Source organism: Euprymna scolopes, chromosome 34, assembly GCF_053919585.1.
Source record: "Euprymna scolopes isolate OS-2025 chromosome 34, ASM5391958v1, whole genome shotgun sequence".
Lineage (NCBI taxonomy): Eukaryota > Metazoa > Mollusca > Cephalopoda > Sepiida > Sepiolidae > Euprymna > Euprymna scolopes.
The window spans coordinates 935,183-954,094 of record NC_136515.1 but is presented as its reverse complement, the minus strand read 5'-3'; the positions used below and the strand labels follow the sequence as shown (position 1 = coordinate 954,094).

The following is an 18,912-nucleotide window of genomic DNA, read 5'->3' as shown; positions in this document are numbered from 1 at the left end:
CTTTTAATGGACAAAATTAATAAATATACGTTTATAATAATGACGATGATGATGATGATGATAATAATAATAATAATAATAATAATAATAATAATAAGAAGAAGAAGAAGAAGAAGAAGAAGAAGAAATAGAAGAAGATTAATCTTAACTAATATAAATAAAAATATAAACAAACATATCTAAACACATCGAGCAATATCCATGCGTTTCAGGGAAGTCTGAAGAATTAAGAAGAGAACAAACCCGTGGCTATATATATATATATATATATATATATATATATATATATATATATATATATATATATATATATATATATATATATATATATATATATATATGACTACTTCATTTAATCAAATAAATTTAAATACGAGAATATAATTTTATGCATCAATTTTCAGTATTTACTTCAATAGTGCTCAATACATATGTAGAGCTAGGTAGTAAGTTATAAATTGGCAACTTAGCTACACAGAATATTCTGCGTTTCATTCTCGTGAGAATTCATCAGGCTTATGCCCGAATTCAGTCTTATATATATATATATATATATATATATATATATATATATATATTGTTTTTTAAAAATATAATTATCCACTGACACGTGTTTCGTCGTCTATGACTCATCGGAGTGGCTGAATCTAGATGCGAAATCGGGACTCCATAGAAAGAAGCCTAAACCTCTACCACTGTCCCATCTCACGTTACTGCTGGGTTGGGGGTACCAAATTGGTGAAAGGGAAAATTAATTCCTACTTGCATATAGGTAAAAATGCACTTATGTATAATATAATTCATTCAGAAATTATCGCGAACAAAAACAAATAAATAACATATATATATATATATATATATATATATATATATATAAAATATATTTTAGTCATCGACATACAGACCTGTTTCGTTGTTTCACAACTCATCAGTGCCGCTAGACTAACACCTCTCCCAAGCCGAGGATCGAACCTAGAACCGTCGTGATGACAGTCGGCAGTCCTACCCCCTGACTACGGAATCGGTGGCCGAAATTAAGCTACTAGCAAAAGTACCCGTCGTTGACTGGGTTAAAAAATAGCCTACAGAAAATGGACTCTGATTTATGAAAGTATGATAGGTTATGAAAAGGAAGGGGTGTAAAGAGATAGCTTCAAATTTGGGGGTATAAAAACCAAAGCAAAATATGATGAAAGTAAAAATAAAATAGATAGACCCCATAATTTATTATACCATACCTGTTCACACTGAAACACTTATCACAATATTCTGTGGATTTATATTAAAAATCCTTGTTAAACTTTGTAACATATTTCCATTCTATGGAGGTGAGGCGCGAACGAACACCCCATAATTTTATTATACAATATTTCTTCAAACTAAAACATAATTATCAAAGTATACTTACGCAGATAGATATGAAAAGTCATTATAAAGCTTGTGCTTATTTCCATTCTATGGAGGCCAGGTGCGAACGCAGACCCCACAATTTTATTATACCATCCCTATTTAAGATAAAACATATGTCACGACCCGGTTAATGGATGACCGACTTGATTGGCGATCAGATCGAGACACATAAATTTATTTTATTTGATATCCAATGGCTCATCACTTATCTTCGGTTAATCGTCGGATGTCGGATCAACCAGCGAAATATATCATTAAGGGGAAAGGAACAACAGAGCAATGAATGACGAAACAAACACCCAATCAAAGTTTAAAATTCAATAAAGACTTTTATATACAAAAAGAAAGAAGAAGCCACGATAAAAAGAATGAGTGAGATAGACGTATCTTTGGAATGTTTGCCAGATGTATGCGACATGCAATTACAATATAATATGTAGAAAAGTTTGTGGATAAGATATTGGCATGAGATAGGCCAAACTTAGCTGTTTTGTCCGTTAGGGTAAAAACGGATCATAAGTTCACAAACACGATAACCAAAAACAACAAAAGTTGAGATGGCGAAAGTCTATCTTTTCCTCGAATCATAATTCCAAAGAAGAATAAATGTTGAGTTCAATCGGCAATACGATCGTATTTGAATAATAATCAGCAATTCAATTAATTCAAATCTCAGTCTTCGATGAGGTTCGATTCTCGGAGATAATGTTTACACACCGGGCTGTGCCGCTTTCTTTACGCCAACTGCCGTATATCTTCCTATTTTCAAGTCCCCTCGTGTTCAACTTTCCCGCCTCAAATGTTCGCTGTCTGGTTGCCATGACGACGTATTTCCGTTCGTTGCCGCGATTGTCACACCCAACCTCTGCCCACTTCCCCCAGCCAAGTGACTGCCACGACATATCTTCACAGAGAGAGGAGGTTGTCTGGCTGATTAGGTCTTAGGAAGAGAGAGAGATAGCGAGATATATAGAGAGTAAGTATTAACGTCAGATAGATAGAGAGGTAGAGAGATTGAATGTTCGCTTTGCTCTTATGTCACACATACTTATCAAAGTATTATTATGTATATCTATATCAAAAACACTTGTAAATGTTTTTTTTTTTTAATTTTTAAATTTTTTATTTCCATACTTTGTGGACCAGGCGCGTACGCAGACCCCACAATTTTAATGAATCATCATTATGCCAGATCAAACATACCCATTCCTGTGTCTCGATACATCTTCTATCATTATATGTGATCAGTTTTCTATAATAGTCAACCATATAGGAGTATATTCGTGATCAGACACACACACACAGACGTTCAGCTTTATATTATAGACATATATATATATATATATTTGTATATATATATTTGTATGCATATATATATATTTGTATACATATATATAAATTTATGTATATATGTATATATATATATATATATATATATATATATATATATATATATTAGCTTTGATCTCAATACTCTATATAAGGTTCAATAGAATTATCGACAGAGAATTGTCTCTATAATAATAAATACGTAATCTGGATGACTTATAGTTAAGCGTATCTTACGACCAGGCAACGCCGGGCTACCTGCTAGTACTTTTATAATACTAAAAGACAATTTAAACTATTGAAAAACAAAACAAAAAAAAAAACAAAACAAAAAATAAACAACAACATCAACAAAAACACATTTATATGAAATATAATCAAGTATTACTTATTTCGGTAAAATATAAAATGCAAAATTTAAACACATATTTTCTTTCATGGCAAGTTGCTTATTTCTTTAAAACTAAAACAGGAAGTCCGGTTTAGCTAGTGAAACATTCAAAGTTTTCATCTGACACCTACAGTTTTGCTTCGTCCTTTTTTGTGTAATGTTAAAACCTACTTTCTTTTTCTTTTTTTTATATAATTATAAACTATTTTACACGAAATAAAATGCTAAAACCTACTTTCTTTTTCTTTTTTTATATAGTTATAAACTATTTTACACGAAATAAAATGTTAAAACCTACTTTCTTTTTCTTTTTTTTATATAGTAATAAACTATTTTACACGAAATAAAATGTTAAAACCTACTTTCTTTTTCTTTTTTTATATAGTTATAAACTATTTTACACGAAATAAAATGTTAAAACCTACTTTCTTTTTCTTTTTTTTTTATATAGTTATAAACTATTTTACACGAAATAAAATGTTAAAACCTACTTTCTTTTTCTTTTTTATATAGTTATAAACTATTTTACACGAAATAAAATGTTAAAACCTACTTTCTTTTTCTTTTTTATATAGTTATAAACTATTTTACACGAAATAAAATGTTAAAACCTACTTTCTTTTTCTTTTTTATATAGTTATAAACTATTTTACACGAAATAAAATGCTAAAACCTACTTTCTTTTTCTTTTTTATATAGTTATAAACTGTTTTACACGAAATAAAATGTTAAAACCTACTTTCTTTTTCTTTTTTTTATATAGTTATAAACTATTTTACACGAAATAAAATGCTAAAACCTACTTTCTTTTTCTTTTTTTTATATAGTTATAAACTATTTTACACGAAATAAAATGTTAAAACCTACATTCTTTTTCTCTTTTATATAGTTATAAACTATTTTACACGAAATAAAATGTTAAAACCTACTTTCCTTTTCTTTTTTATATAGTTATAAACTATTTTACACGAAATAAAATGTTAAAACCTACTTTCTTTTTCTTTTTTTATATAGTTATAAACTATTTTACACGAAATAAAATGCTAAAACCTACTTTCTTTTTCTTTTTTTTTATATAGTTATAAACTATTTTACACGAAATAAAATGTTAAAACCTACTTTCTTTTTCTCTTTTATATAGTTATAAACTATTTTACACGAAATAAAATATTAAAACCTACTTTCTTTTTCTTTTTTTATATAGTTATAAACTATTTTACACGAAATAAAATGTTAAAACCTACTTTCTTTTTCTGTTTTATATAGTTATAAACTATTTTACACGAAATAAAATATTAAAACCTACTTTCTTTTTCTTTTTTTATATAGTTATAAACTATTTTACACGAAATAAAATGTTAAAACCTACTTTCTTTTTCTGTTTTATATAGTTATAAACTATTTTACACGAAATAAAATGTTAAAACCTACTTTCTTTTTCTTTTTTATATAGTTATAAACTATTTTACACGAAATAAAATGTTAAAACCTACTTTCTTTTTCTCTTTTATATAGTTATAAACTATTTTACACGAAATAAAATATTAAAACCTACTTTCTTTTTCTGTTTTATATAGTTATAAACTATTTTACACGAAATAAAATGTTAAAACCTACTTTCTTTTTCTTTTTTATATAGTTATAAACTATTTTACACGAAATAAAATGTTAAAACCTACTTTCTTTTTCTTTTTTATATAGTTATAAACTATTTTACACGAAATAAAATGCTAAAACCTGCTTTCTTTTTCTTTTTTATATAGTTATAAACTATTTTACACGAAATAAAATGCTAAAACCTACTTTCTTTTTCTTTTTTATATAGTTATAAACTATTTTACACGAAATAAAATGTTAAAACCTACTTTCTTTTTCTTTTTTATATAGTTATAAACTATTTTACACGAAATAAAATGCTAAAACCTACTTTCTTTTTCTTTTTTATATAGTTATAAACTATTTTACACGAAATAAAATGTTAAAACCTACTTTCTTTTTCTTTTTTTTATATAGTTATAAACTATTTTACACGAAATAAAATGTTAAAACCTACTTTCTTTTTCTTTTTTTTATATAGTTATAAACTATTTTACACGAAATAAAATGTTAAAACCTACTTTCTTTTTCTTTTTTTTTATATAGTTATAAACTATTTTACACGAAATAAAATGTTAAAACCTACTTTCTTTTTCTTTTTTTTATATAGTTATAAACTATTTTACACGAAATAAAATGTTAAAACCTACTTTCTTTTTCTTTTTTTTATATAGTTATAAACTATTTTACACGAAATAAAATGTTAACACCTACTTTCTTTTTCTTTTTTATATAGTTATAAACTATTTTACACGAAATAAAATGTTAAAACCTACTTTCTTTTTCTTTTTTTTTATATAGTTATAAACTGTTTTACACGAAATAAAATGTTAAAACCTACTTTCTTTTTCTTTTTTTATATAGTTATAAACTATTTTACACGAAATAAAATGTTAAAACCTACTTTCTTTTTCTTTTTTTTTATATAGTTATAAACTATTTTACACGAAATAAAATGTTAAAACCTACTTTCTTTTTCTTTTTTATATAGTTATAAACTATTTTACACGAAATAAAATGTTAAAACCTACTTTCTTTTTCTTTTTTATATAGTTATAAACTATTTTACACGAAATAAAATGCTAAAACCTACTTTCTTTTTCTTTTCTTATACAGTTATAAACTATTTTACACGAAATAAAATGTTAAAACCTACTTTCTTTTTCTTTTTTATATAGTTATAAACTATTTTACACGAAATAAAATGTTAAGACCTACTTTCTTTTTCTTTTTTATATAGTTATAAACTATTTTACACGAAATAAAATAATTGAAACAGAAGTCTTCTTGTGTAAAAGAAAAATAATCGCTTATTTTCTTCTTTTCTTACAAAACTGGAGAACTAGCGATGTGCAACGTGTAATGGAAGGGAAAAACATTAGCGCATATTATAACCGAATGCTTATGCTAGCTCAACATCAATATAAAAAATTGGAGGCACGACAAAGTCACTCAAGTCCTACACTGAAACATATGCAAACTATGATTTGTAATAGAGTGCATATGAGCATGTATGAAAATATCAGAGGCAGCCGAAAGGTAAGTGGAAAGCAATTATATTAGTAGCAGCAGCAGCAGCAGCAGCAGCAGCGTTTGAACGCGTATGCAAATTAACAAGTGTGCTCGAGCTTGCGTCTGAAGAAAAAGAAAAAAAGGACACCACGTGATCGGGGGTAAGCAAAGTGTGCGTTGAGAAAATGTAAAGTCAAAGGCCAGAAACGGCTGGCTAATGCCAGCTTGAGGTTGGAGAAGGAAGAAAAATGAAAAATGCAGTCAGGTAAGATGGACATGTGACCACGCAGAGAGAGGGATTTTTAAGATGGCGTCGAGACGAGAAGAAAGAAAAACAAAACGGCAATAAACGACTCGTTAAAAAAAAAAAGAAAGAAAAGCCAAATCGGATTTATTTACTTACTATCCTGGGTGCCCGGCGTTTCCCGGGTGTTGAGCAAAAAAAAAAAAAAAAAAAAAAAAGTGGTAGCAGGCAGACAGGCTCGAACCCGTACCGTGAAGGAGGAAAAGAACGTGAAAAAAAAAAAACGTAACGTCTTTGCCGTTGCGTCCATCGCCAAACCTGAAGTGGCGAAGGTTTAAATTAAGGCAAGGCTAGTTAATGGAAAAGAAAGGATGACTTTCGAAAATATCAGCAAAAAAAGCGACCCCTCCTTGTAGAAAGGTGCCTAGTTGAGGGTGAAGGCATTGGTGTTTTAGCCAATTTTTTGATATTTGTCGTCCAAAGGGTCGAGCGTCAAAACGATACTGATCTCGTGAAAATCCATCGCCTCTGTCGAAAGTTTTAAGCATACATACATACATACATACATACATACATACAAGAAGATACATACATACATACATACATACATACAAGAAGATACATACATACATACATACATACATACATTTAAACAGACAGGTGATATTTATATTTATTTATATTTGTTTATTCTTGCAACGTTATAGAATTAGATGACAATGAGAAGTGGTATGAGCATAAACCAGAAGTGGTGCAAGAAAACAACAATGTCAAACTACTTAAGGACATGCGCATACAAGCTGATACGGTCGTTGAACATTATAAACCTGACATAATTTTTCTAAAACACAGACAAGTGAAATTGCTCAATCATTGACATTGCCCGAGAAAAAAACATGAAAAAAAAAATGAATAAATATCCGGATCTGAAATTGCAATTAAACTATGAAAATGTAAATAAGTCATCGAAATTTGAACGTTTGGGATTTTAACGAAAAGCCACCATAAATAGCTTAATCAGATTAATGGGACAATGTATTTTCTAATTTTGATTGTTAAGAAAAGAAAAAAAAAAACAACATGTTTTTCCTCTGAAGAAAAGAGCCATACTTCACAACTCTGTAGAGCGAGGAAAACTTTTCATTTGTGTCCCTTGTCTCAAACAATAAATCTTGTAATATCTACTTTGCATTGATTTCGCGAAATTTAAAATGTCCAATTTCCAATTTCCACACACACACACACACACACACACACACACACACACACACACACACACACACACACACACACACACACATATTTAAATATATTTTCCCCACTCTTTATCTGTGCCTAAATCAAAACGTAGATTCCGTATATATATATATATATATATATATATATATATATATATATATATATATACATACATATATATATATATATATATATATATATATATATATATATGCCTTAAATTTTTTTAAACAAAAATATTTAATATATTAAAATTTCGGTAATATTCATTTACCAATAAAATGAAAGTCAAAATTAATTGACTCAATTAACTTAGCTTCATGATTTTCATTTTTCATAATTGAGCATGCATATATTTTCACAAAATCAAGACAATAAAATATAAAATAAGAACATCATATCGTGTATTTTCTCATGCGTTACAATTGTTTCGTAACTATTTGGATAAATATTCCAAAATAGCTACTCTTCAGACGGCGAAATACAATACATATATATATATATATATATATATATATATATATATATATATATATATATATATATATATATTTAAGCCCCCCTCTTTGGGTAGAGCACTGTCGTAAATAATCTCACCCGCTACTTAACTGACTGAAAATGCGAAGCTCGTTGTTTGTTTGTCTACGAACATGCGATTTGAGCACTATAAAGGTGGTGGCGGGTGTCTATTTAAATAGACATTCCGACGAGTTATTTATGGGCGTCAATTCCATGGTCGAGTGGGAGAACCGCCAACCGTCAACACGACGGTTCTAGGTTCAATCCTTGGGTTGGGAGAGATGCTAGTCTAGCGGCACTGAATGTATGTCGATGACTACATATATATATATATATATATATATATGATTATGTTCATAATCCCTATTTTAAGCGATTAAGCAGTTGGACTCACCTCTATACCATTTTTCTATTTTATTTTTGTTTTTTATTTTTTCGATTGCATCCGAATTTTATTAAATTCGAAAATAATACACACGCGCGTGTGTGCATGTGTGCGCGCGCACACACACACACACACACTTTTGTATGTATGCTTGAATTTGTCGATTCATATTGATATGTTTCAAGTTGCTCGATAAATAGCATTATATATCCAGTGGTATTTGCTACATAGACGTTTCTATCAACAGGCCATACAAAAGAGGAAGGTTGCTCGTCACCGAGCAGGGTTATAACGAAGATGAAAAATGATGCTTTTAGAGCGTGTGTACCCTTTATCCCTTACCAGTTCACCAAATGACCACATGCTTTCAGAATAGTAAACTTATATTGTTCGAACTGGTTTCGTCACACTGTAAGTCGACGATTTTAATTTCGAATATATTTGAAAAAAAAAATTATCTGTAAACGTTTACGTAATTTTAATTGTAAACAAAAAATTCATGACATTTGTAAAATGTGCAGCTCATATATCGGTCAGCGAATATTTTATAAACATCAACAGTATTAGCAAACCCGGGAGATATACACACACACTAAGGCGGAGTGTGTACAAATATTTATTCGTGCAAACATGAATTCGTTCATTGGAAACCACAAAGTACAGATATACTTACGTATATGAAATACACACATATACGCAGATTAGAACGCATACTGTTATACAACGCACACACTTACAAGGAGAGAACTTGAATGTCTACTGGAGAGAACTTGAATGCATACTAGAAACTCTATCTTCGAGTTTCTAGGGTCTCTCTGTACAGGAGTTTGTCAAGACAATCTTGCATGAGAATTGTTCCCTCTACAAGTAAACCCTGATTAAATATTAAATGTTACATAGTATTCGAAGCCCAAACAAACTCCCTTAGGTATCGCTATGCTATACTATCTTCGAAAATTTGAATGCCCACTTGAGAGAACTTGAATGTCTATTGGCCAGAACTTGAATGCTTACTGGAGTGAACTTGTATGCTTACTGAAGATAGATTGAATGCTTACTGGAGAGAACTTGAATGCCTACTGACCAGAACTTGAATGCCTACTGGCCAGAACTTGAATGCTTACTGGAGTGAACTTGTATGCTTACTGAAGATAGATTGAATGCTTACTGGAGAGAACTTGAATGCCTACTGACCAGAACTTGAATGCCTACTGGCCAGAACTTGAATGCTTACTGGAGTGAACTTGTATGCTTACTGAAGATAGATTGAATGCTTACTGGAGAGAACTTGAATGCCTACTGACCAGAACTTGAATGTCTACTGGCCAGAACTTGAATGCTTACTGGAGTGAACTTGTATGCTTACTGAAGATAGATTGAATGCTTACTGGAGAGAACTTGAATGCCTACTGACCAGAACTTGAATGCCTACTGGCCAGAACTTGAATGCTTACTGGAGTGAATTTGTATGCTTACTGAAGATAGATTGAATGCTTACTGGAGAGAACTTGAATGCCTACTGACCAGAACTTGAATGTCTACTGGCCAGAACTTGAATGCTTACTGGAGTGAACTTGTATGCTTACTGAAGATAGATTGAATGCTTACTGGAGAGAACTTGAATGCCTACTGACCAGAACTTGAATGCCTACTGGCCAGAACTTGAATGCTTACTGGAGTGAACTTGTATGCTTACTGAAGATAGATTGAATGCTTACTGGAGAGAATTTGAATGCCTACTGACCAGAACTTGAATGCCTACTGGCCAGAACTTGAATGCTTACTGGAGTGAACTTGTATGCTTACTGAAGATAGATTGAATGCTTACTGGAGAGAACTTGAATACCTACTGACCAGAACTTGAATGCCTACTGGAGAGAACTTGTATGCTTGCTAAAGATAGATTTAATGCCTACTGGCCAGAACTTGAATGCTTACTGGAAAGAACTTGAATTCCTACTAAAAAGAACTTGAATGCCTACTGGAGAGGACTTGAATGTTTACTAGATACTGTCCTCGAATGTCCAAGATCTATCTGTACAGAGGTTTGTCATGAAAACCTGGCATGAGGATAGTTTTCCCTCTACAAGTAAATCCTGACTAAATATTCCAAATAGCATCGTATTAGAAACGCAAAGAACACCCCCTCGGTACGTTTATCCTACACTGACTTATACGAGGGTTGATGCACCTTCTCTAAGTCATGTTGCTAATAGAAACAACACTAAAGTGGTTACTCAACTAGACTAGATGAATTCTTGTTCTGGAATCCAGTAAGACCAATAGACCAAAAACAAAAGATATACTATATTTAAATGGGTCTGGAATCCAGTAAGGTCAAGTGACCAAAAGAAAGATAGACTATCATGTAGTTAACCGGTCAATAAGTGAGAGGAAAAGTAATATTCCTAACTTGGCCTTCGGGCCAAGATCACAGTGTAGTATCTGTTCTGATGCTACCTTTTCTGTCCTTGGTCAGTGGAGAATAAATCTTTTATGACTGAGACAATTTTTATTTTTGTTCCTATCCAGAGTGCCCATTTTTGGAGAGCTGGATTCTCCCCACATAAAAAAAACCCCGACCTTGTGTCTAACTCTGCCCTCGTGGGGAAGCAAGTAAATAAGAGCTCAACGTTTGAAGGATAAAAGAAAACTGTAATAGAAGATTCGACTATCTATGCATCTCATGTGGAGATCAAGTGTTAGCCCTAGGATGAGGTTCCCTTGATTTCTGAAAACATTGACGGAAGAAAACTGAAACAAAAAAGAAAAACACAAACATATAACACACGTAAGTATGTCATGGCGGCTGTGGCTAATGACATTGATTGAAAAGTATTGTGCCAAGTTCGAATCCATTTCGTTCCACAGAAGCAATTACATCAAACTCACTTTTATTGGCCTTTTGGTCAAGATCAAAGTGTAGTATCTGTTCCGGCAGATGCTGCACTTAAGATAATTTGTACCAGTCAATGGAGGGGAAACCCTCTATACTGGGACAATTATTATTTTTGGTAACCAGAGTGACCCCTTTTAGGGGAGCTGGTTTTTACCTCACATTAAAAACGGCCTTGTGCCTAATTTGCTCAGTGGGGGAGCAAATAAACACCATCTGTTCCGGCAGATACTGCACTTAAGATACTTTGTACCAGTCAATGGAGGGGAAACCCTCTATACTGGGACAATTATTATTTTTGGTAACCAGAGTGACCCCTTTTAGGGGAGCTGGTTTTTACCTCACATTAAAAACGGCCTTGTGCCTAATTTGCTCAGTGGGGGAGCAAATAAATACCATCTGTTCCGGCAGATACTGCACTTAAGATAATTTGTACCAGTCAATGGAGGGGAAACCCTCTATACTGGGACAATTATTATTTTTGGTAACCAGAGTGACCCCTTTTAGGGGAGCTGGTTTTTACCTCACATTAAAAACGGCCTTGTGCCTAATTTGCTCAGTGGGGGAGCAAATAAATACCATCTGTTCCGGCAGATACTGCAAGCTATGACTAGCTAGGACTAGCTATGACTAGCAAAGACCAGATGTGGGGGCAACCCCACATGCCTGACCTTTAACCAGCTCCCATTTCCCACCTCTCAGGAGCTGGTCCCCTTTTTCTCTTCCCCCTCCCTTCACTCCTCACATTAAAAATCGGCCTTGTGCCTAATTTGCTCGGTGGGGGAGCAAATAAATACCATCTGTTACGGCAGATACTGCAAGCTATGACTAGCTATGACTAGCTATGACTAGCAAAGACCAGATGTGGGGGCAACCCCACATGCCTGACCTTTAACCAGCTCCCATTTCCCACCTCTCGGGAGCTGGTCCCCTTTTTCCCTTCCCCCTCCCCTCACTCCTCACATTAAAAATTGGCCTCGGTGGGGGAGCAAATAAATACCATCTGTTCCGGCAGATACTGCACTTAAGATAATTTGTACCAGTCAATGGAGGGGAAACCCTCTATACTGGGACAATTATTATTTTTGGTAACCAGAGTGCCCCCTTTTTGCCTACTTTTAGGGGAGCTGGTTTTTACCTCACATTAAAAACGGCCTTGTGCCTAATTTGCTCAGTGGGGGAGCAAATAAATACCATCTGTTCCGGCAGATACTGCAAGCAAAGACCATATGTGGGGGCAACCCCACATATAAGACCTTGGTCAATGTAGGGGCAACCCTTCATACCAATTGTCACTATCCAGCTCCCCTACTCCCCGGGGAGTTGGTCCCCATTTCCCCTTCATTCCTCACATTAAAAATCGGCCTTGTGCCTAATTTGCTCGGTGGGGGAGCAAATAAATACCATCTGTTCCGGCAGATGCTGCAAGCTATGACTAGCTATGACTAGCAAAGACCAGATGTGGGGGCAACCCCACATGCCTGACCTTTAACCAGCTCCCATTTCCCACCTCTCAGGAGCTGGTCCCCTTTTTCCCTTCCCCCTCCCTTCACTCCTCACATTAAAAATTGGCCTTGTGCCTAATTTTCTCGGTGGGGGAGCAAATAAATACCATCTGTTCCGGCAGATGCTGCACTTAGGATGATTTGTGCCAGTCAATGGAGGGGAAACCCTCTATACTGGGACAATTATTATTTTTGGTAACCAGAGTGCCCCCTTTTTGCCTACTTTTAGGGGAGCTGGTTTTTACCTCACATTAAAAACGGCCTTGTGCCTAATTTGCTCAGTGGGGGAGCAAATAAATACCATCTGTTCTTCAGATGCTGCACTTCTATTTCTTGTTCTCTTTCGGTGGAGGAGAAATCCTTCACGACTGAGACAATTTTTATTTTTGTACCTTTTCTCCACGTTAAAAAACGCCCCTGGTGTCTAACTCTGTCCCGTGGGGAGGCATAGTAAATAGGTACATCAAACTCACGCGTGATCTTGCGTCCAACCTCTTAGGAAGAAGATAAGTAAAATAACACGCGTATATGTATCGCGTAGGCACACACGCACACGCACACACACCCACACGCGCGCGTGCGCGCGCACACACACACACACGCGCGTGCGCGCGCGCACAGTCCCCATTTCCAATGAGTGATTTTTCTGACAAAGGGTGAAGAAAAAGCTGCTTTCTAGGTCGGTAGTACTTTGTAAAGAGTAGCCTGAGATGTCGCAAAATGTCTGTTTCTATGTCTATCCTTGTGGTCATGTCACTAGTAAGGGTGCTGACGGTAAACGTTTCATCTGGGCTGACGTTACCCGCCTGATAGTCAGGGACCCGAACCTTGGATTAACCACTAAGGAGGCTGTCCTATCAGCAGATGCAAAGTACTGGGGCTGCTGTATTGCCATTTGGTGAATGGATTCTGGACCATACAGGAGTTTCTGGTAGGACCTCTCGATGCCATACTAGTGGGTAATTGTTTCGGCTTTACCTTATCACGTGCCACACACACACAAAAAAAAAAAGAAAATTCTTGTCTTTTTCTCTCTTATTTTCCCTCTCTGTCCTGCTCGAACCAAGTCTACCGACCTGCTCCACAAACCCCAAAGCCTCAATCATGACTGTACACGCAATAACCCTTATCCCTGAGTGGCCTTCGGGCCTTGATAAGTGGTGACTCCATGTAAAAAAAAACAACAGAAAAAACACGTATAGAACCCACACATAATGTACATTATATAACACACACACATAAAACACACACACATATAACACATGAAATTATGCATATAAGATACACACACACATAACACACACGTATAACGCACACGTATAACACTCACAAATCATAAGCATATTTACATATCTAAACACGCACATATACATGTAACATACACGCTTACACATATGAAACTCACACATGTATAAAAGCAACACGTGAAATAGAACACACATATTTATATAACACACAGTCTTACATACAAAAAAGAGAGAACTTGAATGTCTACTAGATTCTCTCCTCGAGTGGCTAAGGCCTCACTGTACAGGGATTTATCAGAAACTGCCATTAGGATACTTTTCCCTACAAGTAAACCTGACAAAATATTAAAAATCCCACAGTATTCGCAGCCCAAATAAGATCTCCTCACTATCGATAATAATAATAGTTATAGCCCGAAGCTGGATACTCCACCAAACTAGATAAATTCTTAGAAGATACACTATAATATATTTAAATGGTTAATTGGGGAGAGGAAAATTATGTTCTCAATTTCTTTACTAATTTAGATTTTGAGAGATAAAGACTTTAATGGAGTATTCGAATATCTATGTATCTCATATAGAGTTCAAGTGTTAGCCCCAGGTAAGGGGGTCCATTGATTTCTGAGAACTTCGCATGAAAGAAAAAAAATACACGCATAAAACATGCACACATATAATACTCATAATATTACGCACACATTGATGACATATTCAGACATTATAACCCATATATATATAAAACACACAAACAATTATAACACACACGTGTGTGTATGTATATATATATATATATATATATATATATATATATATATATATATATATATATATATTAATGCACACACACATATATACATATACATACATATATATATATCTATATATCTATATAAATACACACACATACATATATACTTATACATACATATATATATATATCTATATATCCATATATCTATACATACATACATACATATATGTATATATATATATATATATACGTATAGACACACACACACACACACACACACACACACACACACACACACACACACACATATATATATATATCGTTGGCATTTGTTGATAAACAAACGATGCAACCACTTTAAAAATAGTAAATATTTTATCAATGTTAAACTTTGAATCGGAGAGAACAACACGAAGTAATATGAAGTGCTTACAAAATACTTGAAGATGTTGTTTACATATCAAAATATAAACAAATGCGCACGTTTAAAAACAGAAAATGTTCGATATATATATATATATATATATATATATATATATATATATATATATAGAGAGAGAGAGAGAGAGAGTGAAATGAAAAGGAACAAACCGAGTTATGTGTTCATCAACGTTTCGTCTTTATTTCATCCAGAGGAATCTCGAAATAAAGACGACACGCTGCTGAACGAATATATATATATATATATATATGTATATATATATATATATATATACACCTCAAATGACCTTGTAACGAGTGATGTAACTACTTTCCGGTTTACGACACCCGGTTGCGAATGCGCGCATAAACATCAACCATAACAACATAAACAAATAAACATAAATCGCTTCTTTTGCAGATTTTGACCTGCGCACTGAAATATTAACGTTATTATTTCGAAATTATTATTTAACATGGGAAGAGTGGGGGCGTTTTGCAACTATTCTTTATTACAACTATACTGTCGCTATTTTCTTACAACTAAACAACTTTTACCCGTTGACAAACATAAGAACAATTGTAGTAAAGCCAAGACTACTACTACTACTACTACTACTACTACTACTACTACTACTACTAATACTCTCTATCCGTCCCTTTTCCTTCCTTCCATCCTTCTTTTTTTATTCTTTGTTTACATTTCTATATACAAAATAGTTGTGTGGGAACGGCGAATTTGTTGACACATTTACTAATCTGTTTTATTAGTTTTATTTTATTTTATTTTATTTATTTAGGTTTCATTTTTTTGTTTCAGGTTTTATATATTTTTTTTTTTTTTAGATTTTAAGTTTCTATAACTTGGTTGAAGGATTCCAATATGGCTTTTTCATTCTTCTATTTCTCATCGGTAGGTTCATGTGCGTTCTTGTTGCTAAATGACTTTCGTCGGCGTTCGATTCGTAGGAAAATCATGTTTAATTTTCGATTTTTGAGCGATTATTCGGAAAAACATGTAACTTTACATGAATAGGTAGGATTTTTTTTTCATGTTTGAGTGATCCGCCTGTGCATATTCATTTTAATATACTTTCATAGAAATGTTTCTGTTATGTCAAAAAAAAACTTTTTTTTTAGGTCACAAGTGTCACGCTCATACATGAATTCCAAAGCTAATATAACATACTGACCCAACGGGTCACGGGGTGGGTCTAGTATATATATATATATATATATATATATATATATATATATATATAAATCATTCGTTGACATCTATGCTGATGACACGACCATCTACGGCAACACATCAAAGGCTGTAAATGACAAAGTTCTCTCTGATTCTCTCTCCTCTGATCTCGAGCGCGTGGTTCAGTGGGGGAAGATGTGGCTGGTTACCTTTAATGCATCTAAAACCAAACTCCTATCCTTACATCATCAGCGCTCTGATCCCCATCTGGCATCAATTGTGATGGATGGCTCTCGTCTGGGTGAGGCCCCGTGTTTTGACAAGCTTCTGGGTTTGACCTTTACTCCTGATCTGAAATGGAACACGTACATCAAGTCTGTTGCTAAGGTCGCTGGAAAGATAGTGGGATCCTTCTACCGCCCCAGAAAATATCTCACTACTGATGCAATTCTCTATCTATATAAAAGCCAAGTACGTCCAAGGATGGAATACTGTTGCCTATCCTGCCTTGACAGAGTACAAAATAGACTTCGTGGCTTAGTGGGGGATGCCCTTTTCTCTACCCTGCAACCTCTCTCCCACAGAAGAGACGTTGCGGCCTATCCTTGTTTTATCGTTATTTCCATGGCAGGTGCTCGTCTGAACTCCAATCTTTGGTCGTCCCCTCGCCAATCTTTCACGAAAAACACCCGTCTAGCTGAATCCGCTGTGAAAAATTTCCCCCACTCTATATCTGTGCCTAAATCAAAACGCGGATTCCATGAACAAGGCTTCTTTCCTAGAACTGCACGCCTGTGGAACTCTGTTCCGTCTGCCTGCTTCCCACCGGGCTACAACTTGGATGTGTTCAAGTCCAACGTTAACAAATTCCTAATGAACCGCCCCCTTAAGTAAACGCTTCATCAAATCTCCACACTAACGTAATGTACTTGCAATAACCTTTATCCCTGAGTGTCTTCCGGGCCTTGATAAGTGGTGATCACTGTGTAATACATACATATATATATATATATATGTATATATATATATATATATATATATATATATATATATATATATATATATATATATATATATAGATTGGAGGTGGAAGGACCTGAACACTCAACGTTTCGCCCGATTTATATTTATGGAGGCTTTTTCAAGAGGGATGACCATCCCTCTTGAAAAAGCCCGTATATATATATATATATATATATATATATATATATATATATATATATATATATATATATATATTATTTTTTAAAAACAGTAATCTACGGACACGCGTATTTCAGATCCCTACTCCTCATCAGCGTAGCTTGACTGTTGGTAGGATTCGTTTTTATCGTTCATCTGTTTAAGTGGTTTTTGTTTTGATTTGATACTATTTTTAAAAAATAATAAATAAATAAATAAATAATATGCCCAAATAAAAAATGGGCGACTTTCTAAGAAAAACACCAGTTTTCCGAGGCGGAGACATAAACATTACTATCGTTTAAAAAAATCAAAGCAAAAACCACTTATATATATATATATATATATATATATATATATATATATATATATATATATATATATATATATATATATATATATATATATATATATGATTAATTTAATGATTTTAATGATTTTGAACTCATTCTATTTGTTATTTTTTCCAAGGAATTCTGCCTTTTGGATCATTTTCGACCATTTGGAACTTACCTGTTGGATTGGAAATTTTTGATTCGACCATGTTTGGATTTCAACATTCTTGGATTTTTTACCCTTCACCGGACTATCCGTTCATGTGAAATCTTGTTATCATTTTTCTTTTACGTCCTACTCCCCTTACTTCACTTTTTTTTTAACCAAGTAAGATCTGTGACTTAATTGTAGTTTCACTAAATATTTTTGCATGCAAAATCCGATCCCGCATTTTGCTAATTCCTGCCCTCTGATGAGAAGGAGAGTATTTCTTCGAAACTCCGCGGATTAAGGACTATCCACTTATCTTGTGCTTCCTTTTTAAAATTAAATATGTTTTTAACTCTTTTTCAAGATGTCTTTTAACATGTTTTATTAATCATTTGTTCATATACATATATATATATATATATATATATATATATATATATATATATATATATATATATATATATAATTACTTTATTTAATAACATAAATTAATATACGAAAGTATAAATTCATGCGGAAACTTTAAGTATTTACTTCAACAGTGCTCAATACGTAGGTAGAGCTAGGTAGTAAGTTATAAATATATATGGCAATTAAGCTACGCA

The 18,912-nt window shown here is 33.2% G+C and overlaps 1 long non-coding RNA gene across 1 annotated transcript in view; it reads left to right on the top strand.

The window, feature by feature from the left end:
- Positions 1-18,670, top strand: part of LOC145259069 (uncharacterized) — a 62,750-nt gene extending 44,080 nt beyond the window's left edge. Inside the window, exons 2-3 of the long non-coding RNA XR_013864115.1 lie at positions 6,067-6,265; positions 18,293-18,670. This is a non-coding gene — a long non-coding RNA (uncharacterized LOC145259069). The remainder of the gene's footprint in view (positions 1-6,066; positions 6,266-18,292) is intronic.
- Positions 18,671-18,912: the final 242 nt, after the last annotated feature.